The sequence below is a fragment of the Petaurus breviceps genome, unplaced genomic scaffold (assembly GCF_028583685.1).
Source record: "Petaurus breviceps papuanus isolate PSGF00001 unplaced genomic scaffold, PetGlider_PUasm1.0 38, whole genome shotgun sequence".
NCBI classification, from domain to species: Eukaryota; Metazoa; Chordata; class Mammalia; order Diprotodontia; family Petauridae; genus Petaurus; species Petaurus breviceps.
In genome coordinates, this window is record NW_027186304.1 from 81793872 (window position 1) to 81819491 (window position 25620).

The 25620-nt window shown below is 41.4% G+C and overlaps 1 protein-coding gene across 13 annotated transcripts in view; it reads right to left on the minus strand.

The window, feature by feature from the left end:
- Positions 1-25620, minus strand: part of NCOA2 (nuclear receptor coactivator 2) — a 450248-nt gene that overhangs the window by 301121 nt on the left and 123507 nt on the right. For 5 of the 13 annotated variants that reach the window (XM_069100105.1, XM_069100103.1, XM_069100106.1 and 2 more), the window contains exon 1: positions 16180-16511. The exons of 2 other annotated variants lie outside the window; for them this stretch is intronic. The gene's annotated coding sequence lies outside the window, so the exon portion shown is untranslated. Of the gene's footprint in view, positions 1-14487; positions 14810-15600; positions 15762-16179; positions 16513-25620 lie in introns of those variants that run through there. 6 more of the 13 variants (XM_069100101.1, XM_069100094.1, XM_069100100.1 and 3 more) reach the window with 5 other exon arrangements.

Here is a 25620-nt window from a genome sequence, read left to right on the forward strand (position 1 = left end):
AGTTAAACAAAGAGAACATCTAGAAGAAAATACTATCATGGGAACCAGGAGGGCAAAAAGAAGGGGAGAGATAGAAGGGGAAAGGCAGAGAGAGAAGACCAAGGAAAGAACCTTGGAAAAACCCACAGTCAAGCAGAGGGAGGATGGCAATTTGGATGATTGAGCCAACAAAGGAGATTTAGGAGTACATACAGGTAGGTACCAAATGCAGTAATACCAGATGCAGAAAGGAAGTAAAAATGTATCAGAGCAGTCAAGAAGGAAGACAACAGAGGAAAAGATCAGCAAACAGCAATTAAAAGCCCACTGATAACTCTGAAGAGAGTAGTTTCAGTTGAGTAAAGGGAAAAGTGGTAAAAGTCAAATTGCAAAGATTTTCAGGTATAAGGAAACAACTCGTTTAAGAATGCTTTTTCTAGGGGCGGCCAGGTAGCACTGCGAGTAAGAAGCACCGGCTCCAGTGCTGAGAAGACCTGGAGACCGAATCCCGGGCTCAGACACTTAGCACCCACCCAGAAACACCTGGCTGTGTAACCTTGAGCAAGTTACTTAACCCCAATTGCTTAGGGGCAGCCAGGTGGCTCAGCGAGTAAGAGCACCGGCTCCAGTGTCGGGATGACCTGGATCAAATCCGGGCTCAGATACTCAGCGCCACACCCAGAAATAACTGGCCGTGTAACCTTGAGCAAGTTACTTAACCCTGATTACTTAAAAAAAAAAAGAATGCTTTTTCTAGGAGTTTGGCTGAGAAGGGGGTGGGATGGTAGGATATGGGGAAAGATTAGGCATTGTGAAGGCATTAAATAGAAAGATGCATGACTCAGGGGGCAAACCACTGGAGAAGTAAGGAGGAAATGGGCTCACAGGCACATATAGAGGTATTGGATGTGGTGAGACAGGTCACTTCATTATCAAATAGTGAAGGAAAGGAGTGAGTAGGAAGTGATGCCAAGTGGATTTCAGATGAACAGAGAAGAGGGAGCTCCCAGGGTAGGGCCATTTAAAACGAAGCAGAAGAGTCACCAAATGGGCAGACCTTTTATAATTTTGTGCTAGGAGGTTTTTACCCCCCAAAGAACACTATAGGAGAGTTACCATCACACCACCTCTCCCAGCTTAGTCCTATAAACATCAGCACATATTCTGTACAAGGCACTTCATCTAGACTTGGAGGATATAAAGATTTTACCCAAATTGTTAAGATGCAAAACAAAAGGAATACAAAGAAAAAAAAAGTTAAGAAAGGGGAGATAGGGAGGGAAGAGAAGATGGAGGAACAGGATCAAGAAAGGCTTTTATAAAAGAAATAGTATTTGAATTGAACCTTAAAGGAAAGGAATTCAATATATCAAAATGAGTAGTGTCTCAGGCAAAGGCACCAAGAGGGAAGAAAGCAAGAGAAAATGACATATATATCTGGCTCCCTGCCCCAGTACACCCTCCTATACAACTCTTCTCTCCTACACACGCACTCTCTCTCTCTCTCTCCCTCCGCCCCCCCCCTCCATACCCTAAGCAAAGGAACCTCCCCCCCTAATATTTTAGGGTATTCATGTACTATATACACTCTGAGACTGCAACTTTAAACGTTTGCCAGTTCACATCATTTGCCAGGTTCTTAGCATTTCACATGAGTACAGATAAGAGCTAGAGGGAGCCTCAGAATTACATAGTTTCTCTTATTTCCCAGGTAAGAACACTAATGCCAATAGTTTAATTTACTTGTCCAAGGTCACAGAGCTAGTAAGTAACAAATGGATAGAATGATAGCTTACAGTCAGGAATAACACAGCACAGATAAGAGCTAGAGGGAGCCTCAGAATTACATAGTTTCTCTTATTTCCCAGGTAAGAACACTAATACCAATAGTTTAATTTACTTGTCCAAGGTCACAGAGCTAGTAAGTAACAAATGGATAGAATGATAGCTTATAGTCAGGAATACACAGACTCAAATTTTAAGATTTACTATTTACTTATTTACTAATACTAGCTATTTAGACCATAGGCAAATCACCTCATCTGTAAAATGTAAATAATAATACCTGTAGTACTTTATTCAGAAAGTTGTTATGAGGATCAAATGAAATATAATTTATGTAAAGTAACTAACAAACCTTAAAGCAGTATGTGGTAGTTGTTGCTAAATTAAAAAAAAAAAAAACCTAGGTCCTCACATTTCAAATCCCTGACTCATTCTACTATGCTCTGCTCTTTCCTTTGTTTGCCTACTGGTTTTAAAATGTACATATATTCACTATAACATCATGAAACTACATTGTAATAATAATGTCCAACAAACTGTTCCATATACATTAAATCATAATCCTGTTTATGGAACTGGCCACTCTCCATTTAGCAGTAGGCTGCTTCTGACAGTTTGCATCAAGAAATGTTATAGAAATGTTTTCCTTAAATGAAACTTCAAAAGATGTTCCCCTGAAATGTTCTGTTTCTATAGCTAACCTAATCCTCGGTCAATCCATCATCTATTAATTTAACTGAACCTTCTGAGCTCATATGGGGGGAGGGGAGATCATCCCTGTCCCTTTAAAATGTTAATGGTCATATTTTGCTCCTTTAAGAATTTTTTGAAGTGAAATCCCAAGAAGTACAAAATATACCTGATACAGATAAATCTTGACTTTGTACCAGAAAAGGTTAAAGTCTGATTTTGTTTCTAATACTAACCTTGCTAATGATGATGGCTTAAAAGTTTTAAAAGTCCTTTACATACATTATCTCATTTGAGCCTTAAACCTCATGATGTAGAGAGTACAACTGTCCCCACTTTTACAAATGAGAAAACTGAGACTCAGAAATTAAGTGCCTTACCCACATGGCAAAGTGGTAAAGTCAGAACCTAACCCAGGTATTCTCATTCCAAGTCCATGGATCTATTAACTATGCTATTGCCCTTTTTAGTTACCATTAATATCACAGGTATCTTCGCAAGTCAGGGTGGGTGCAATGTGAAAAAGTACTAGACAGAAACCAGGAAGCAGAGTTTTAACTCCTTGCTCAATTTATTACTGCTTGTATGAACCTGGGCAAATCACTTAACCTCTCTAGGCCTCAATTTCCTTATGAATAGGTTTGGACCAAATGTCCCTTCAAACCCTAAACCTAGGATTCTATTTTCCAGGGTTACAATAAACTAAGAGCTTGAAAATCATCATCCCATAATTAGAATTCAGAATACTGTCCTCAACCCATTACCACATATTTATCAACACATGCATCCAGTGATGATCTAGGCACAAAACCAAGAGAAGAATTGAATTAAAGTGTCCAATATAAAAACAAATGTCTACTGGAATTAACTTGTTCTTCCCATTGGATAAGGACATTTTTGTTGTTCTAGGAAACATTTGGGGTCCTAGACATAACAAAATGAACTTTAAAAAAGCACAGTTGCTCAAATTTTTGAAAGAAAATTATTTTCTTATTTAAAAAAATGTTAACATTGATAAAATAGTCACACTAACACAACTGGATCTCAGTTTCCTCACTGCTGTAAAATGAGGAGGAAGGTGTGTGGGCCCAGAGGTTCCCTTCCAGCTCTAAGGCTATGATTCTGTGATCCTATACTAAAAATTATAGAAAGGTAAATTATAACACATTGCCAAAGAGGTAGGGATTCCTAAAGTTTTAGAATTCTGTTCACGGTATTCACCAGTCTAAAACTACTTTCAAATTGCCAAATTTCTGTTTTACCTATTTTTGAACTGTTTTTATTTGAAATTATTGGTCTTTTCCCAGATAGTTTTGTCCAGGAACAACTATGTAGTTTGTAACCATAAATTTAAGTAGAAGAGAGAAGCATAAAGCATTTTAGTAATGAACATCAATGGAGTGTCTGCAGGGACATAGTCGTCTAACAACCAACAACAATCAGGAAATTAATAGATTACACCTATATTAGCTTTCTGTTTTCAACCTAAAGGCTTATTTAACGGATGGTGATTGGCCAAATAAAAGCTTATCATGTTTCAAAACTGTTTGATGAGATAGCCAAGGGTTGGATCTTTATCAGCCTTGACAAGGTTTGGTGGTAATAACAAAATGGAACAAAAATAATTTTCTTCCCCTTCCCCAACAAAGATTAAGACCCCACCCACCATGTACAATCTTGGGGACAGAAGGGAAGGAGAAAAGGAGGGGAAGAAAAGTAAGAAAAAGGAAAATCCTCTCTAAGGAAAGAAGCAGAACCTATGCCTTCAAACAATGTATCATTCTTAAAGGTGTGAAATAGAAATTGTACTTGCAAATTCTCTAATTTCAGTGGGCGAAGGGTGCATAAGACTTAAATCACATATAACTTTAATTATCCAAGTAAAGGTCTAAATTGTCCATTGTATTTAACTCTGGAGACCTGAAGGCTTTCTCTTACATATGAATTATATTGGGTTCTACTTATGATATGATACATTATTATTTTTATTTGACAACAGTAACAACAATTAAAGCTCTTAGGGTTAATAATAACTGACATCTACATGGTATTTAAGGTTTAGAAAATACCAAGTAGTTGCTTCAACTGAGTTGCACAAAAACCCTGAAAGTAAGGCAGAGTCAGGATTATTATCTCCATTTTACAGATGAGAAAAGTGAGACCCAGAAATGATAAGATCAGTAAGTGGCAGAACTCGGATTGGAACTCAGATCTTCCAGATCAAAATCAACTGCACCTACAGCATATCACCTAAAAAGAATTAGTAAGGGGGCAGAGCCAAGATGGCACAGTGAAAGCACAAACTTGGCGTGCTCCGGCTTCAACTAATTCCAATACCTATAAAAACATGACTCTAAACAAATTTTAGAGCTACAGAACCCACAAAGTGACAGAGAGAAACAAATCTCCCACTGAAGGCAGCCTGGCAGGCCCACAGGAAAGGTCTATCTCAGCAAGCTGGGAGCCCAGCCAGAGCAGACTTCAGGGGACTGTATCACCAGCAGTTGTGGCAGGTTCCAGACTTCTCAACCCATAAACACCAAAGGGAAAACGAAGGAAGAGCACGGTCCGGCCCCTGCCCCCTGGGTGAGAAGTGGGGAAGCCAAGGCAGCCACTGAGTGGCTACTTCCAGAGCTCCTGGACTATAGATTGTAGGGAGACCAAGTGACCATTCAGAAGGTAATTGCTCTTGCTTTGACCTCCTTGGATTTGGATTTCGGTCTTGGGTAGTGGTCCTGTAGTGCGTGGCCAGTATACCAGAGCTTGTAGGGGTTGTAGAGAGAGCTCCCAACTAATAGCTCTTGGCAGTTGTGAAAACCCCAGAGATTTGGGACAAAGCTCTCTCCATTCTGTAAGCAGAGTTCTACTGTGGCAAAGAGCTCAAAAGTCAAGTAATTGGCAAGACAAGCAAGCAGAGGAAGCGCAATCATATCATATGATCCTTTTTTGGGGACAAAAAGGATCAAAGCATGGCACTGGAGGACAATGAAGTCAGAACTCCTGCATCAAAAGCTTCCATGAAAAATTTGAATTGGTCACAGGCCATGGAGGAGCTCAGGAAGGATTCTTAAAATCAAGTAAGAGTATTGGAGGAAAAATTGGGAAGAGAAATGAAAATGATGCAAGAAAATCATGAAAAGCCTGCTAAAGAAGATGCCAAAAAATACTTAAGAAAATAACACCTTAAAAAGTAGACTATCTCAAATGGCAAAAGAGGCCCAAAAAGCCAATGAGGAGAAGAATGCCTTAAAAAGCCAAATTGCCCAGATGGAAATGGAATTTCAAAAAGGCACTATAGCGAATAAGTCCTTCCAAATTAGATTGGAGCAACTGGAAGCTAATGACTTTATGAGAAATCAAGATACTATTAAACAGATCAAAACAAATGAAAAAATAGAAGGCAATGTGAAATATCTCATTGGAAAAACCACTGACCTGGAAAATAGATTCAAGAGAGATCATTTAAAAATTATTGGTCTACCTGAAAACCATGATCAAAAAAAGAGCCTAGAAACAATCTTTCAAGAAATTATCAAGCAAAATTTCCCTGATATTCTAGAACCAGAGGGCAAAATAGAAATCAAAAGACTTCATCAATCACCTCTTGAAGAAGATCCAAAAAAGAAAACTCCTAGGAATATTATAGCCAAATTCCAGAGTTCCCAGGTCAAGCAGTCAGGAAGAAACACTTGGAGTATTGTGGAAACACAATCAGGATAACACAAGAGCTAGCAGCTTCTACATTAAGGGATTGAAGGGCTTAGAATATGATAGTTCGAAGGTCAAAGGAGCTAGGATTAAAACCAAGAATCACCTACCCAGCAAAGCTGAGAACAATGCTTCAGGGGGAAATATGGTTATTCAATGAAATAGAGGATTTTCAAGCATTCTTGATGAAAAAAACAGAGCTAGACAGAAAATATGACTTTCAAATACAAGAACCAAGAGAAGCATGAGAAGGTAAACAGGAAAAAGAAATCATAAGGAACTTATTAAAGTTGAACTATTTACATTCCTACATGGAAAAACGATAATTGTAACTCATAAGACTTTTCTCATTATGAGGATAGTTGAAGGGAATATATATGTGTATATATGTATACATACAGATATATGTATGTATGTGAGGGTGTATGTGTGTATAAATATATATGTGAGTGTGTGCACATGTGTATACATGTAAACATAGACAAAGGGCACAGGATGAGTTGAATATGAAGGGATGTTATCTAAAAAATAAAATTAAGAGGTGAGAGAGGAATTTATTGGGAGGAGAAAGGGAGAGAGAGATTAGAGTAAATTATCTCATATAATAGAGGCAATTACAATGCAGGGAAAGAGCAGAAAGGTAAAAGGCAATGGGTCACCCTTACTCTTACTGAATCTGGCTTAAAGAAGGAATAATATACACATTCAATTGTGTATCTAACCCTAAAGGAAAGTAGGGGGGAAGGGCCTAAGAGGGGAGATGATAGAAGGGAGGACAGATTGGGGGAGAGGGTAGTTAGAAGCTAACACTTTTGAAAAAGGACAAGGTCAAAGTGGGGGACAAAAAATAAGTGGGGGGCAGGAATGGATGGAGGGAAATATAGTCAGTCTTTGACAATATAACTACTATGGAAATGTTTTATGTAACTATACATGTACAACCTATGTTTAATTGCTTGTCTTCCCAGTGGGGGTGGGTGAGGAGGGAAGAAGGGAAAGACTTTGGAACTCAAAATTTCAAAAACAAATGTTTAAAAAATTTTTGTTTTTTACATGCAACTAGGAAATAAGATATACAGGCACTGGAGTATAGAAATCCATCTTGCCCTACTAGAAAATTAGGGGGGAGGATAAAAGAGAGAAGAGATTGGAGGAAGAGGTATTCAGTAGGCTGGCTATTTTGGGGTGGGGTAGGGGAAAGATGGGGAGAAAAATTTGAAACTCAAAATCTTGTGGAAATGAATGCTGAAAACTAAAAATAAATAAACTGCAAAAAAGAATTAGTAAATCAGAGAAAGGATAATATTAATCTCTTTTATCAATTTTAAATTTATGTATTTAAATGCTATTGCAGGGGCGGCCAGGTAGCACAGCGAGTAAGAGCACCGGCCCCAGAGTCGGGATGACCTGGGATCGAATCCGGGCTCAGACACTTAGCACCCACCCAGAAACACCTGGCCGTGTAACCTTGAGTAAGTTACTTAACCCCAATCACTTAAAATAAATAAATGAATGCTATTGCAACAGGAACAAGGAAAGTATTTTCATGTTTAATCACTCAAAAAAAATTACCAAAAGAAATGACAAATAGAATACCCAGCCAAATACACCTGGAATATGGCACTGAGGAAAATGGATTCATTTTATTAGCCCTAATGATGTCAGAATAAGCCAAAAAAGGCAATCCTCCTTTGATAAGTACCTGGATGGATGCAAGGTGGTCATTAGCATGAGTAGCAGTCATCAATAGTCTGTTTAAACTGTGTCAAAAAGATTTTATAATCATAGCTCTAATGAACTTATTTAAATAAGTAATAATAATTTAATCTCTTTTCATCTACAGCAACAGGTCCTTGGTCTCTTGAAATTTTAACATTAAAAATAGTGAAGTGATTCCTATGTATACTTAGGTCAAACAATTCCCTAGAAGCTCACTACAAACAATGGAGTAGAAGAGAGCAGAAGTCACATGCCTAAATACATCAGCAGCCTTTTTTTCTGAGAGTACCATCTACCTCAATACCAAGTCATCTATTCTCCACTAAGCAAAATAGCTATAGATTATTTGCTCCTTAAAATGCAAAGCTAGTATTTAAGAAATCTTTACCTACTTCTATGGCTAACTATGCTGCTAAAAGAAAACTAAAATGTTATAACCTAATAATTTTTAAATCGCCTATGGCCTTACTATCAATTCCCTGCAAAAGAGCAAATGAATACACTACACTACGGTTCTGATTTTAACTTTTCAATATCAGAACTTCCTAATTGTTACTAGACCATCAAAGACTTAAGGGCATACCATACTCTTACAGTGTTTCAGATGACTCTGTAAAGGTGTTGTTCTGCCTGCAGATAAACTCTCTAGGAGGCTAGGCTGCCACCTGAATATCATCATCCATCTGCAGAGCTGTAAGAGTCTGTATCCATTCATCAGTTTTATGCTCTGTACAAGTTGACTGAGGACCTTATTTAATTCCTCCTGTACTTGCTTTGTTCTCTCCTTCCTGAGGGAACTTCGTAATTCAACAATCCTTTAGATGTTTGTAATTCTTCACTGGTCAAGTTCATGACTTCCCCCCCCCCCCAAAACTCTGCTCATAATACTCTTTTATTACTGGAAGGGTCCCCCTGTTAAGCGGAGGCACCCAGGAAAACTGACCACGACTATGTTCTGGATCTTTTCCTAGTACTAAACACTGCTCAGAACCAGAATATAGATAAACAAAATCTACCGGGAAGGTTGATACTCCAAGGGAAAGGTGGCTGATCGGCCAATCTTGTGCCCACCTCATTTTGGTGTTGACTGTGGAATTAATCAATAGTTAAGAGTCACAGGTAGCCCACAAAAAAAGTAGACTCATGAAGGGATAGACTCCTAAAGCTATGGGATCTGGGCAAGGGATATCCAAAAAAAGCCATTTTGACTACAGCATTCCAATATGAGGTGCCAGGGGAGTATTTTATATAAAAGCTGCAACAAAAGTAAATTTTAAAGAGGATCTCTGTTCAGATGTTGATCTAATTCTAAGATGCTATGGGAAAAAAAATAAGCAATGTAATTCTGAAGAACACACCACATGGGCGGCCAGGTAGCACAGCGAGTAAGAGCACCGGCTCCAGTGTTGAGAAGACCTGGAGATCGAATCCCGAGCACAGACACTTAGCACCCACCCAGAAACACCTGGCCGTGTAACCTTGAGCAAGTTACTTAACCCCCAATTGCTTAGGGGCGGCCAGGTGGCTCAGCGAGTAAGAGCACCGGCTCCAGTGTTGTGGACGACCTGGAGATCAAATCCTGGGCTCAGACACTCAGCACCACACCCAGAAATAACAGGCCCTGTAACCTTGAGCAAGTTACTTAACCCCGATTGCTTAAAAAAACAAAAAAGTAAAAAAAAAAAAAAAAAACACACCACAACTTGAACACTCAAAACCTTTTTTTTTAATTACACAATTAAAATAGCTTCAATAGATTGTGTCTTCACTAGAAAACAAATTTTGGAACCAAGGAAATCAGCCTGGGCCCTTGTCTTCCTTTCATTCTCTGTCTTCCCTTATCCCCTATATGCAGAATAACAATGATTGCTCACATGTTTTCCTACATCAGTAGTCTCCAAACCGTTTTGAGCATGCATTTTTATCATCTGGATCACTGAAGCGGTATAGTGCATAGAGGAGTCAGAAAGACCTCAGTTCAAATCCAATCTTAGATACTTGCTGTGTGACCCTGGACAAGTCACTTAACCCTGTTTTCTTCAGCTTTCTCATCTGTAAAATGAGCTGCACAAGGAAATGGCAAATCACTCCAGTCTCTTTGCCAAGAAAACCCCAAATAGGGTCGTGAAGAGTTGGGCATGACTGAAATAACTGAACATCCCTATCATTTAAAAAATATATCCTAATGAGCATCTTGGAGTGGGGGCGGAAGGGAGGGTTTTGGAAAGGGGGAGGGAGAGGGAGCATAAAAAGGACAGTATCTTCCCAATGCTATCTACACAGATGCTACGGTGCGTACCAAGGTCAAGATTATTTGTAACTGTCCTGAGAAGCAAAAGTCTGGTTCAGAAGGCAGGGAGTGTAAGACTAAGTTGGATATGTGTGCTTGTGTGGGAAACAAACTCCATGATGGACTATAAAAGGGGAGATTTCACCCAACTTCATACTCTCCAATTAGTTGATCACACACCCCTTGGAGTCAAGCCACAGCTTCCCCTTTGGAGAGAACTGGCTAACAAAGCCCAAATGGACTTTTTATCTTTCTTGTTCAGATAAGAGGTCAGACATTCATTCATTTGGTAAGCATTGATTGCATGCACAGCAACTGTACTAGCAAGGACCTATGGAAGGGATAAAGTTTCAATAAATAATTCCAGCTTTAATAGAGCTTATGCTAATATACATATAACAAATATACAACATTATATAACATTCCCATTAGGAAGTTGTAAAATTGTTTTGTGAGGTACATAAGGGTAGTAGGATCTTTACAGAAGAAACAGACAAGAAGTGCAAAGATTAAGGACATGGCTGGCATTTTGAGTCAGATTTTAAGGATGATGAAGAATTCAAAGGATCAAGAGGGAAAACATTATTCCAGACAAGACCAAGAACCAAAGGAACAAAAACTTTTTTAGCCCAAATCATCTGCAAAATTCTGCCTGTTCACTACTATAGTTTATCAGCAGAGACCAGGTCAAAAAACAATTTTTCTTTTTTTTTTCTTTCCCCTCCAGAATCTGTAAGTAATAGCAGTTAGTTTCTGGCTATGAACTTTGGGTTGATTTATTTTCCTTAAAATTTAGTTTCCTTAAAATTCAACAGTATGTAAACGGGAATTCAACATTACAGCTACAGCGCCCATTCAATTCTTGGCCTCCCTTCAGAAATTGCCAGTCCAGGTAATACCTGATTAACTTCCCTGGGAATATCAATGATTTAATTAAAATATACAATCAAAAGTCAAAAATTTTATGTCATTTACCAATCAGAAATATTCAATCTTTAACTAACAGTGCAAACTACAACCTATTTTTAATCTCCAGTCTTAATATCCACAGAGTACTTCTCACAACTTATTACAACCAGTTCTTTCAGTGTTACACAAACTGGGAAGATAACGTAAAATAACACTACATACTTACAAAGAGAGCTAAATTTTAATTCCAATCAGAAATTAGGACTAGAAGCCTGTAAAATATTCCCTATTTTTACATTTTCTAAATTTTAAGATTCATAATAAAAAATTTATAAGAAGGCTTCACAGCCCAATTCACTTTAATAGGCAGTGGAAAGTAATATAATAAATAAGGCTCGATATACTTAGTAAAAAAACAACCCCTTTTAGAGGCCTTTAAAAATGTAAACAAATCAAAGTCAATTTTTGTTGTTCTTTAGGAAACTTTAAAGGGGAAGGGCATTTTCTATCATTCAGGAAAGGTACAGTGGGCAAAGCAGTCAAATCAGCTTGACATCACATTAGAAGGTACAAAAAAGGGGAGGATTTCGTCCTGCTTCTCGTGAAATGGCTTCCATAATTGACATGTAAATACAGTCTTATCATTACACCACTAGGGGAAAAGATCCTAGTTATAATTTCAGTATATTTATATGTTTATGTTATAAAATGTGATTTTACATTAAAAATTAACAAATCAAACTAGTTATTTTCAGTGCTAAAATAACATCCAAATTCTGCTAAATTTTCTAAATTAATAAAGCACACAATGAAGATATAAACTGACACACAAAACAAAAAACTCACATTACAAACCTAACATTGAAAGGAAAAATGTAGTCATTGTTCCAATGCTAATCACAGCTCTCAGCATCTGGTGTTTAAAATTTCTACCATCTCACAATAAAGTTCTAAATTTCAAAAAGGGCAATTTCAGAAGGAGCTTAATTTTTTAATCTTTTAACAAACTCCCAGCAAAAATTGCTTTAAACAAACCTTTTTTTCCTCCAAAACTAAGACATGCTTAAAAGAAATGCTACTGAACCTGATACATACCAACATTTTTTTTTAAACTCAAACTGTCAAATTATTTCACATTTCAAGCTGATGTGACTAGAAAAAGCTAAGCTAATGAATCCTTAAATATGGGGTAGTAAAAATATCCCTGAAGCACCTCAAAAGTTTACTAAGGAGAGTAGACAGCTATAAAAAATACTAATTGAAACCAACAAATATTATCCCTTTATCCACATTTAACCATTTGCCCACAACACCATTTGATAATTTAGGTTTACATTTCAATAGATGCTACCCAATGCAATGCAAAAGTAATTATTTCCTGAGTAAAAGGGTTAAAAATGTAAAGCATTCAGAAAAATATTAAAGGCATAATTTGTGAGCTATGTCCTACCTTCTGCTTCAGTATCTTGACATCTTAAGTCAAAGAACTCCTGTTAAGACTCAAACTCCCCAGAGAAAAAAGGTTCAGATCCTGTCTGAGAGCACACAATGGATTCACAGCTGATGATGCACATCTTTTCTGGATGTCTCCATATGTTCAAGAGTTCCTTCCCCCCCAACTAGGCATTAAGGGACTTGCCACTATCTGCCACCAGGAATATGAGAACATTTTCAAGGGTTGTAGTAAAGAATCAAGCATGAAGAGAGTGTTACTCTTGAGCATACAAAAAAAAGGAGGAGGGCACACAGTCAGTGACCATCTGTAACTAAATTAACTGTTGGGAGGGTAGGGGAGATTGTTGATAAATTTGAAGCAATAATGTAGATTGCTTTCTATCATTGTAAGCAGTTGGCAAGTAAAAGTATAAACCAGGGAGAGAAAACAAAGTATTATATCAATAAAATGTAAAGTAACAAACTGAAACAAAATACATCTAATCTTCTCCACATAAATGTAAAAATTGCACTAGGTTATTTACTCTGCATTTGAAAATGAATAAAATGGAGACATTAATAGAATTTAGCAAGTATTTGGGGGTATTTTTAGCTGTAGTTTTGCTTCAGTTCTTTCATGGTAAAGTTTATAAGAGGTAACTAAAATTCTGATAAAGAAAAGTTCAGGAAGATAAAACTTTTTAAAATATTCTTCAATTAAATTTAAAGTAACCTAATCACAAAATGAATGAATTCATTCTTGATCTAATTCTATTCACTCTCTGAACTCCTGAAATTTGGAATTAAAAGTCTTCACAAACTTTAGTCGGAATAAGAACACCGATTTAATAAATGTGCCACTAACCTCACCAACAAAGAACAAGAGTACAAGAGACCAAGCACTGCAGCAGCTGCTGTCTGTTTTAAAAGACTGTTATTTCTGCAGAGTAACTGTGTTCCTTATAGAAAATAAGACCCACTATTCTTTCGCTCCCTTAAAAAGTCACTAAGTCATGTATGCAACAAACAACCTACCATGAAGTATGTCTCTCGCCCTGTTTAAGCTAGTGAAGCACCCACTCAATCTACATTTTAACAGTGTTTAAGAAGAAAGCTATTTTAAATGATTTATTTTTAAAAATCTTTAGTGTGGGAGTAATTTGGCAAACTACGTTTTACTCAAAACTCCCCCTACACACAAATATTCTTTGACCAGCTTTGCTCCTTAAATACCAAAGCTTTATGTTTCACACAGTGATGCTTTGGTTTTTAACTACATTCTGTTTACACAAGAAGGAGCCAAATAAAATGCATACCATAAACCACAACCTTCTATTTTTTCTGCTTCATCCCCACACACCCTATCTTTCAGGCAAATTTTGGAAACTGACAGCTTAATTAAACAAGGAATGAGGAAAGATTCACCAAAAGTACTAATACTTTCCACTTTGCATTCTTAAAATAATTTTGACTTAAGACTATATCCAAGTGCTTTTAAAATATCAAGATACCCTTACAGATGGGTTTCAATGATTACACACTGACACGACTAGAAAATACATGGCAGAGGTGCTAAACAGAACCCTTCAGGATCCTCGCTGCAAATAAAAGGAGGTCCAAAACTCCGTACTCCCCGAAGAGCATCCCTACAACACACCACGCGACATTATCCTTCAGAAACTGAAGCTACATCCCGAACGACTGAAGATTTCACCCTACGTAATGCATTCGTGCCTTTAACTAAGCGGAGTACACTGACTGAGCACCGTCCTCGCTAACACCTCTTCCCAAGGCAAGGGGGCTCTATTGCTAAAGCCTCAGAACACAAGAGCGAGGGTAGAGTCCTAGGCATGTAGAGGAGCAAGAAGGCTCTAGCTGGCTTCTCCATGACTCCCCGCCCCAAGGCAACTCCTCTTTAACTGGCCCAGAAGAAGCTCCGCCCCTTCCCCCTCCCACTACCACGATTGGCTCACCAAAACCCAGTCAGTCAGACTCCCCTCCTCCGAGTGGCTCGCTGCCCCATCACTCAGACGCTGCGCGATCCGGGTCGATGGGAGGGGAAGGCAACGAGAGAGGTGGAGTGGGATTGAGATTGAAGGAGGGAGGAAGGTTGGGAGGTTGGTTGGTTCTTTCGTCAGTTCGTCTGTCAGGTCTGAGTCTCCGGAACGGCAAAGTTTCCCCGGCTGTGGGGCTGTAAGGCTGTGCGCTGGGCACAGTCGCAGCTCAATGCCCAGGCTCAGAGGAAGGAGCTACATTACAGTACAAGCAGAGACTCCGTCCCCGCATCCCACAGGCCCAGGAAACCGGAGGGGCGGGGGGAAGAGGGCGGGGCCATCAACCCAGTGACCGGCCCCGCCCCCGATGCGCGGAGAGGCGCCTCCGGGACTGGGGGAGGGGGAGGAGGGATGGCCGGGGGGCGGGAGCTCGGGTCCGGCAGCTCAGGCCCCTCCCCAGCCCCGACCTAGAGAGAGAGAGAGAGCCGAGCCCCCGGCTCTGGGCGGGGTGTGGGTGAGGGCTCCTCCCCGCTTCCCGCCTGGGGCCCGGAGGCCAGTCACTCCAGGGGCGGGGAGAAGGGAGGGAAGCTGGGGACCAGGGGGAGAGGGGCGCTGGCGAGCCAACCCGGAACCTTCTCCGGCCGCCGCCGCCCCCGGTCCCGGCGCGCCCGCTGCCGGCCCACCACCCCCGACCCAAAGTTAAGTGTGGGGCACGAGCCGGGCTCGGGTCCGAGCACGGAGCATCTGCCTCCCGCCGCCGCCGCCGCCCCAGCCTCCCTCCTTCCCCGCAGCCTGCGCACATCGGGAGAGCTCCCCCGCCCAGCCCAACCCGCTCCCCCTTCCCTCCTCCCCGGCCTCCCGGGGCTCCAGCTTCCCCTCCTCCCCCGCCGGCCCCATGGCCTCCCCCTCACCTCGGGGTGCAACTTCCCCTCGTAACCTTGCCTCACCTTCCCTCCGCGCCGCCCGAGGGCAGAGGCTCCCGGCCTCGCTCCCCGGCCCGACTCGCGGCTTCCCCTTCACGCCTCCCCGTGCACTTCTGCCCGGCCCGACGGGTACCCCCACCCGCCTCGCCGGCCCCTTCCGCGGTCTCACCTCCCTCATCCCCCGGGGCTCCCGTCTCTTCCAGCTCCCTCTGCCCACCGACCACGGCGTGCGGTTGTGCCCGGCGCCTCCTCCCGGCGTGAGCCTCCTTCCCTCCTCCTCCTCCTCTCCTGGGGCTGCGACTCCCCCCTCGCAGCCCCGCCGCCCCCTCCCCCGGGCTGGGGCCGCTCCCCCCGCCTTTCACTCCGGGACTCGCTGTCCCAGTTCACAGGAGGGAGGTGCGCGTGTGTGTGCATATGTGGGAGTGCATGTATGTGTGTGTGCGTGCGCGCGCGTGTGTGTGCGTGTGTGCAAGGGGGTGGGGAGAACCTTCCTTTCTCTACCAGGAACTCCCCCCTCCCCGGTCTCCAACCAAAAACAAAAACTCCCCAACTCGGCGGCGCCCCGGGATGCAGCAGCCCCGCGGGGGCCCCACGCACGACACCCGCCCTGACGAGGCGAGCAGGGGAGGGGAGAGCAGGGGACTCGCGGCCGGCGGGCGGGCGGCTCTCCCCCCCGGCTCCCCCGCCGCCGCCGTGGGGGGTGGGGACGGTGCACCTCCCCCTCCCCCCGCGCGGAAGGTGCATTTACCGGGAAATCGGTGGGTCGGTCAGTCAGTCAGGTGGCGGCTGCCGACGGCGCTGACCTTCCCGACTGAAGCTGAAGCAGAGGCTGTGGCCGCCATGTTCCCGTGTTAATAACTGCTGCCTGGTTGTTTATTTCAATGGAGATCCTCCCCCCGACTCCCCTCCTCCTCTCCTCACTTACAGAGAGAGAGAGACAGAGCGAGCGAGCGAGCCGAGGAGGGGGCACCGAGAGGCCGCCAGCCCCTCCCTCCTTCTCTTCCCTCCTCCTCCTCCCCACTACAGGCGCAGGAGCAGCAGCCAAGTCCTGTCACTGGGGGAAGGACGAGAGGAGGAAACTTCCCTCCCACTCCCCTCCCTCCTCCCACGGCTCTGCTACATCGCCCCTTCGAGGGGGCAAAGGTGGCAGAAGGGGCACCCGGTATTGCCGAGCGGGGCAGAGGAAGGGTGTCCGATCCTATGGGCGATTGGAAGTGTAAAGAGAGTAAACAGATGACTCCTCAACCAGGCTAGGGGCAATGCCAAAAAATAGAAAAGAAAGGGTGAGCTGAGCAAGGGCCTGGGTGGCAGAGGGGAGACAATGGGCAACTTAGGGCTGCCGTTTACTTGGGGAGTTGCTACAGCCCAAGAAGAAAACGTTAGGTTTGGCAACTGAGGCCCTTTTAGAAGAAGGGCGGCTGCACCACTTATGTGCCAAACATCGGCCTCCATTCCCTTGGCAGAACCTCACGGTGCCCCCCCCCCCAGATGCTCCCCCTGCTAAAGCTCCTCTGCATATCCCTGTGCTGCCACTACCCTTTCCTACTTCTTCATCCCCTCCAAAAGTCTTTTCCTATTGCACGTGTATTTTAACTAAGAAAGCTGAAAGGAAGCAAAGGAGAGGCCAGCTCCAGTGGAAGTTCATCCCACAAGAATAGGGTAAAGCAAAAACAAAACAAAAACCAGGGACCTTACCACCAAGAACATGAACCTTGCTCGAATCACCAAGAGGGTTTTCATATGGAAATGCTACTTCTTGCTTTAACAGTAACAAGGAAGGTAAAGTAACATAAAGATAGAAACTGAAAATAGAGGTCAAGGAAGACCATAGAAGGGGCAACGGGTCCCTCCTAGTTTTGTGCTGTGAAAGAACAGGTACCCTTTAATTTAGATCTTTGTTACCAAATAGTCTTGACTGACTGGGTAGGGGGAAGAGGTGACTTGGGTGGGGCAGAGTGGAACACTTGAGGCATGTTTTTGTTTTAAATTTCCATCCTGAATATGAAGAAACGTAGGACACTTTCTCAGAAGCTCAGTTTGGTAGGGACTAGAGTGGGATGATCCCTGACAAGTGCAATAAGGCTTCTTAGAGGAAAAGGTTAATTTCTCTTTGGAGCAGGGATTCTTAACCAAGGGTACATGAAGTAGAATGTTTAAAAAAAACTATTTTCTGTAACATTTAACTGAAATTTAACATTTCCTTCAATTATTAAAGTAGGTGCCAAACATTCTGTGGAGTCTGTAGGCTATGCAGATTGCCAAAGGTGGACATGACACAAAAAAGATTAAGTACTCCAACCTTCCCACTTAGAGCCTACCTACTTTCAGCAATCCTAGTCCTGAGGTAATCCTACATTCTCCAATGCCTCATTGTGGCTTGGAGGTGACCGTGGGTTCTCAAAGACTGTGCCAGAAGAATGTAAGCTCTGGCAGGCCCTACCATGCTGGAAAGGCTCTCCTAACAGATGGAGTCTGTTTTCAGAGAACTAACCTAGGTACCAATAGACTGGCCACTTGGTGATGATTTTTTTTTTTAATTCATGGCAACCCATAAAAAAAATGTCCTGGATCCTGACATTTTGCTGTACTCTGAACTCTTGTCACTCTTAGCTAATGGTGATTAATTGTAGCCCTACATTTTTAAAGAAAACATCCAGTTTACATATTTTGAGTGCATATAAGTGACTCTTTAAAAAGCTTGACTACTCCTATGACTAGGTATCTACTCACAAAAATTCATTCATGTCAAAATACTTATAACACCATTTTTTTGTGGTAGGAAAAACTGGAAACAAAGTAGGTCCTCATTAATTGGTGAGTGACTGAATAATTGTAGTATATAAATGTAATTAATGGTTTATTATTGTGTTATAAGACAAGTAATATGAGGAATTCAGAGAAATGTTGGAAGACATAAGAATTGATTTAGAGGGGGGCTGAGTGGCTCAGTGAATAGAGCACCAGCCCTGGAGTCAGGAGGACCTGAGTTCAAATCCAGCCTCAGACACTTCATGCACTTACTAGCTGTGTGACTTTGGGCAAGTCACTTAACCCAAATTGCCCTCCAAAAAAAAAAGAAAAAGAATTAATTTAAAGTGAAGAAAGCTGAACCAGAATGTTAACCATGATGACAGTCATATAAATTAAAAATATTAAAAGGTAGCTAAAAAATGAAATTATTTACTGGCTCCACAGGCAATATGAGACAACTAACTCCCTCCCCATGGGGAGGGGGAGGGGGGTATGGATGTTGAATGTCCAGTATACTGACAAATGGATGACTTTGCTGTTTTTCCCTATCTTTAACAAAAGATGCTATGAAGGAAAGATAGGGAAATAACTGGGGGTTTTTAAAGCTTCAAAAGGCATCAATCCTTTTTTTTTTTTAAATAAGTGACTTAGATACAGTATGATCTGGTAAGAGTCAGGGGCAGTGGGTTCTGTGCATTCAGGCATCAACTTGCTTTATAATCCTTGGAAGTCATATAACTCCTCTGTGCTTTAGTTTCTTCATCTGTAAAATAGGAGTAATAATGACTGGCAAAGACCTGTCTGACCTGAATGTATGAACCACCAAACCAGGATAACAGTTACCACTAGTAGTATCCATACTCTGCAGGAAAGAACACTAGCTCTGAGGTCAAAGGAGTGAGGTTCCTGGGCAAATCTGCTTCTAGAGTGCTATGTGTGTGACCTTGGGCAAGTTAACTTCCCAAGGCCCTGGTTTCTTCATCTATGAAATGAGGAGTTTGAATTAGATGGCCTCTGAGGTCCCTTTCAGTTCTAGATCTGTGACCCTAAAGGAAAACAACACTAAAAAACTTCAAAACTGGTCAGTGAAGTGATTAAACACTACTTCAGAGGACAGACGGCGAAAGCATGCCTCCTGCCTTTTTTTCTTTTTTAAAGCAATTGGGGTTAAGTAACTTCCTCAAGGTTACATGGCCAGTTATTTCTGGGTGGGTGCTAAGTGTCTGAGCCCGGATTTGATCCCCAGGTTATCCCGACTCTGGGGCTGGTGCTCTTACTTGCTGTGCTACCTGGCTGCCTCAGCCTCCTGCCTTTTGATAGAGAGGTAGTAGTGGGTAGGTACACAAGAAAGCAAAATGTGTCAGAAATGGCCAGTGTGTGGATTTGTTTTGCCCAGTTGTACTTTCTTGTTATACAGAAGGGTTTTGTTAGGGTATAGGAGTGTTGGGAAGTGACAACAAAAATGAAAAACATCACTAAAAATGCTATGTGAGCTATGGAAGAAAGGAACTATAAACATTAGTCCTTTGTATTATGAGACTTATTGTTGTTGTTCAGTCATGTACAACTCTTCATGACCCCATGGACCATACTCTCCATGGGGTTTTCTTGTCAAAAACACCAGAATGGTTCACTACTTCCTTCTGCAGTGGATTAAGGCAAACAGAGGTCACACAGCTTTTAAGTGTCTGAGGCCAGATTTGAACTCAAGTCTTCTTGACTCTAGGCCCAAGGCTCCACCCACTGAGCTACCTAGCTGCCTCCTATGAGAATTATTAGGCACAGGGAAATAGAATAATATCTGGCCTATTCCCTGTTCCTTTTTATGTTTTTTTTTTTGTTTCCTGCATTACTCTTACCATTTGAAGGTCCTCTCTAATGCTAAAACTATTCTATTCTTCCTCTTTAATCCTTTTCCTATCCATTAGTCCCTACCCCTTATAGGATAACCCTCCCCACACACACAAACACAATCAACCCTAAAACACAAGATTCATAAGCTTGCAGTAATTTTACAAGCCCTAGCCACAATTATCAGTATCACTGATGAAGAATTGTACCAGTGATCAATAAGTAGAGTCAAAAAATAAGGAAAAACAAAATTCTTCAGGAGAGAATATAATAAGGTGAGTAGGGAATACAGCTATGTCCAGCAGGTATAAAAATTCATACAGTTGGAAGTTGCAATATGGTAACTGGTTCCAACCCAATGGAAATATGCAGTGCAAATTCAAACTCCTCAAAATATTAATGACGTTAATTGGGACCTAGTTGTATGTGATGAATGCAAGAACTCTCACCAAGAAGTAGTCATAGTTGACAGAATGGTTTAGGAAAGAATGCTGAAGTTGACATCAGAAGCCCTGGGTTTGAGTTCTGGCAGTGCAATTATTTCTTGTGAGACCCTAGGCATGTAACATAGGTATCACCCCTGTAATGTCATGGTCCTCTTCAAGAAGAAAGGACAAACAACAACAGCCTTCAATCTCTTAGTCAAATAATAATACGAGTCAATCCTATCTTAATTGTTGAGAGGAAAACGTCATCTATTATTACCATCATTGATATCAGTAAAAAGACAAGAAAACAGAGACATGGGTCTGGGACTATTGACCAGATGTAGAACACAAGGAAATGATCCCTCCTCGGATAGCCATCATACCCCAAGAACCTCTTCATCCATCTTTCAAGATTACTTCCACCCTGAGACTGACACTTCATCAGAACTCTCTAACTTTGCCATACCTCCTCTTTCTGATTGGAGAGGGCAAAGACTACTCCTTCCAGAGGCTCCATCTAAGAAAGGACTTTAGGATAATCATTTCTTCCTTTCCCAGCTAGCTACACTTTTTCCAGACTTCTTCCTTCTGCCCTGTATGGAGTGTCTCCCCCTCCCTTTCCTGCTTCCATTTTATACCTTGTCTTTCCCCCATTAGATTACAAACTCCTTGAGAGCAGGGACTGTCCTTTGCCTTTCTTTGAATCCCCATTATTTAGCACTATGCCTGGCACATAGTAGGCAAATAATATTGACTGGCTGACTTACAAACCATAAAGGGGAAGGAAATTCTTGGCAATTAATGAGAAAGAAAAGTAAGTGACTATGGAACAAGGGTACAAAGAGACAAACAAGTAAAGGAGAAACATATTGACAGGCAGTAATGAAACATAATTGAGTCATTGAAATGACCTAGAAGATTATATATACACAAACTAGCAAGAAGAAAACTGGACTTTCTGAGTACCATAGTTTAAGAAATCCTAGTCCTATTCCTTTGAGAAATCTCCACCTTGTTCTAATGAAGGGGAAGAAGAATATTAAAATAGAAAATGTACAATTAAAAATAATTTATAAATTAATTTAAAATGGATAAATTCTGTCCTACCCAGTATTTTCTTATAGTGAGCTTTTTTCCTCTTTGGCTGTGTCTGCTATGACACAAAACACCAGTCTTTTCATTTAAAAATTTGGTTAAGTTAAAAAACAGTGCAATCAGTTGTTTGGAATCTTTCTAATAAAAACAAACAACAACCTGTTGATTTAATTTTTCACATTTCTACTAATCATTCCATAGCTGTGTCTAATTTCTTTGTCTCTGTCTCTCTTTCTCTCCCCCCCTTCCTTTCCCTCCCTCCAAAGACCCTTCAGTATTTGGAAGATCTCAACTATCTTAACACCTTCAAGTTCCATTTTTATAGATTATTCCAAAAATCTATTTTCAGCTCTGACCTCTAGCTTGAGTTTGATTTCAGATAGTTATTTGTTTGGATATACTTCAATTACCTGAAATTCAGTAGCTCTAAAAGCAAATCACTCTTCAAAACTTGATTCTCTCTCCTGATTGCTCTATTTTTTAAATTAAAATTAAAAAATAAAGGTCAGGAAATACTGGCATAGTAGAATGTTGGGCTTTGGGTAACAGTTGCTTAGGTTTAAATTTCACCTCTGACACTTACTGGATGTATAACCATGGGTAAATTACACAACTTCTCTGAGCCCCCATAATGGGGACCATGATATTTGTAATATCTCCCTTGTAGGACTGTTGTCCTATGACTGCTATGACAACACAGCTAGGTGGCTCACTGGATAGAACTCTAGGCCTGGAGTCAGGAAGACTCCTTTTCCAGAGTTCAAAACCAGCTTTAGACATTTGCTATCTGTATCACCCTAGGCAGATCTCTTAACCCTGTTTGCCTCAGTTTCCTAATCTGTTAACATGAGCTGGAGAAGGAAATGGCAAACCACTCCAGTATCTTTTGCCAAGAAAACTTCAGATGGGGTCCATGATGAGTTGGACTTGATTCAACAATATAAATGGCATCTTTTATTATTAACCAAATCTCAAAACTCCTGAGTTATTTCCTACTCTGCCCTCTTTTCCATCCCTTTTCTCTTCCCTATAATCCAATTAGTCATTAAATACTATAACTTCTATTAGTGTTCCTGCCTCTCCTTTCCCAAAGTGACCAACCTAGTTCAGGCCCTCCAGTAGCCTCCAAACTGATCTGCATGTTTTCATTTTCTCCTGGATCCAGTCTATCCTGTACAACCCTGCCAAATTAATCTTCCTAAAACTTCATTTTCATCTTGTTTCCTTCCCCACTCAACAGAACAACTTAGAATCACTCTTGGGATGGCTAGGTGGTGCAGTGAATAGAGCACTAGCCCTGGAGTCAGGAGGACCTGAGTTCAAATCCGACCTCAGACACTTGATACTTACTAGCCGTGTGACCTTGGGTAGGTCACTTGACTCCAACTGCCCTGCCTTCCTTCCTACGAAAAAACAAACAAACAAAAACCAATCATTCTTGCTGCCTGCAGGACAGTCTAAATATCCTGGTCAAAGCTTTTGCCAGACTGGCCCAGACCTACTTTGCCAGTATTCTCTTACACTATTCCTGGACTTACTATACCTCTGATAAACTGTTTTACTCTATCCCCTGACCCTTTGCCCTTTTGCTTGTGGTGTCCCACCCACCTAGAATGCCTTGCTAACTAGCCTGTCATTTCCATGAATGTTTCTGTTCAAATCTATTAATTTTTCAAGACACCATTTAAATTCATAAAGTTTTTCCTGACCCCAGTCTAACATGATCTTCATCCTACAAAGTATTTTAATAGCTGGTCAGCTCAGTAACATAGTGGAAGCTAAGTGGGTCTATAGGGGCTATTCCATGGAGCATAAGCCCAGAACTCTCCCAGAAACTTCTGGGAACTCTAAAGACACCATGACTCATTGCTTGGGCCTTTGGTGGATGACTAACTTCCTGGCTACTTCTGGCCATGTGGTAGCCCAGTGCTGAAAGGACCTGGCATTTTAGAATGACATGGAAAACATGTGGTTCCTTAGTCTTCCTCCAACCCAGCGACAGCAGCAAAGGACGAGGGGCTACATCTCTTAAAAGGGGAGAGTTTTCATCTGGCACCTCTGGGCTTGAATTCTTCCACATGGTAAATAGTGCACCCTGCTGCTAGAGATGTAAGGGTAAGGCTAAAGTTGGGCTCTCCCCCTCATTGAGATGCCAGCTCCACATGCAGTAAGGGACTCAACTAAGCAAGGTTGCAACTGAGCCCCAGTTAGCCTTTTCTTCTACATATCTCCTCTCCTCAGAAGGTTACCCTGTGAGTCCCCAGGCTGCAATAGCTGATGAAGGAGAAACTTCTACATTGCATAGCATAGCCACTGACAAGATTGACTTTTTTTTTTTACCAGAAGACAACTATTGGGAGTGGTTTGGACCAAGGCAAGCCTAGGTAAACTGTAACCTGGCCAATTAGCAGTATTGCAAAACTGAGTTATGTTCTGATAAGGTTTAAATATTAGCCTCAGATGATTGTAAATTAAGTTAATGAATTCTGTTATGATTGTCATTAATGTATACTATGTTTATTTTTTATGCTTAGCATTCCTTTTTCTTGGTAAGAATAAATTACCTGCCCAAATGCTTGATTGATATTGTACATTGAATACCTTTGTCACTTTCTTCTTTTTAAGTTCCCTGGATGTTAGTGCTGTCCCTGGACACTGACATGGGAGTTTCATTAATAAACTAATGAATGTGAGAATGGAGAAGCCTGATTTTTATTGGAGGGGACCTCAGAGGTCATCTAGTCAACTCCATTTTTTTTTTTTTAAGCAATCGGGGTTAAGTAACTTGCTCAAGGTTACACGGCCAGTTATTTCTGGGTGTGGTGGTGAGTGTCTGAGCCCGGGATTCGAACTCCAGGTCTTCTCAACACTGGAGCCGGTGCTCTTACTTGCTGTGCTACCTGGCCGCCCCAAGTCAATTCCATTTTACAAATGAGGAAACCAAGGCTTAAAAAAGATTAGTGGCATGCCAAAGGTCACATAGAGAAAAACCCAGGAAGGATTTGAACCAGCATCCTCTGACTCCAAATTCAGCTGTTGTTTTCAATGTATCAGTTAACTACAATTGATCATACTTTATGGCATTTCTTCTATTATCTTGTTGTTCAGTCATTTTTCAGTGGTGTTGGACTCTTTGTGACCCCATTTAGGGTTTTCGTGGCAAAGACGGTGGAGTGGTTTGCCATTTCCTTCAGCTCATTTTGCAGATATGGAAACTGAAACAGAGTTAAAGGACTTGCCCAGGGTCAAACAGCTAGGAAGTACCTGAGACAGAATGTGAACTCAAGAAGAGATTTCCTGACTCCAGGCTTGGTACTATCCCCTGCACCTCCTAGCTGACCTCTGTTGTCTTGAGCTATTGCCTAAAACTTTAAAAAAAAAAAACTTATTGAAATCCTTTCTCCAAATTAGATTATAAACTCTTTGAGGATGAGCTCAAGACTTCTTTGTGTCCTCAACAGCACATGAAGTAGGACTACCCATAGTTTCATCTTCTGAACCACAGGAAAAAAATAGAGAAATTCCATGGATACAAGTGTAAAAGGTTTTGCTTTCTTTCATTAAAAAAAGAAAACAGACCTCCCTTTCTTGACCTTTTTGTCCCTTTTGCATTACAAAATATTCAATATTTATATTGCCATAGAGTATCAGTTCTAATGACAATTCTAATATGAAAAACATCAATCCACAAGCTTGTATTGTGTCTACTGGAAGCCAAGCATTATGCTAGAGGCTAGATATTTAAAAAGAAAAAGAAAAGCCCCTGCCCTCAAGAAATCTATATGATATTCAGGCAAACAACAGGCACACATAAATAAACACAAAATCTATACAAAATAAATTCAAGGCTCTTGAGGGTAGGGTACTAATAGCTGGAGGCTAGAGAGAGACCATTGGGACTTATATAGGATATGGCACATAAATGTAGCTTTGGAGGAAGCTAGGGATTCTAGGAGACTACACTAAGGCTTTAGAGCATGATAGGCATGAGGCACAGCCTATGGAAAAGCACTGACAGGAGTCGAAATTGTGTGTTAGAAGAAAAGAAAGTGGGTCAGTTTGCT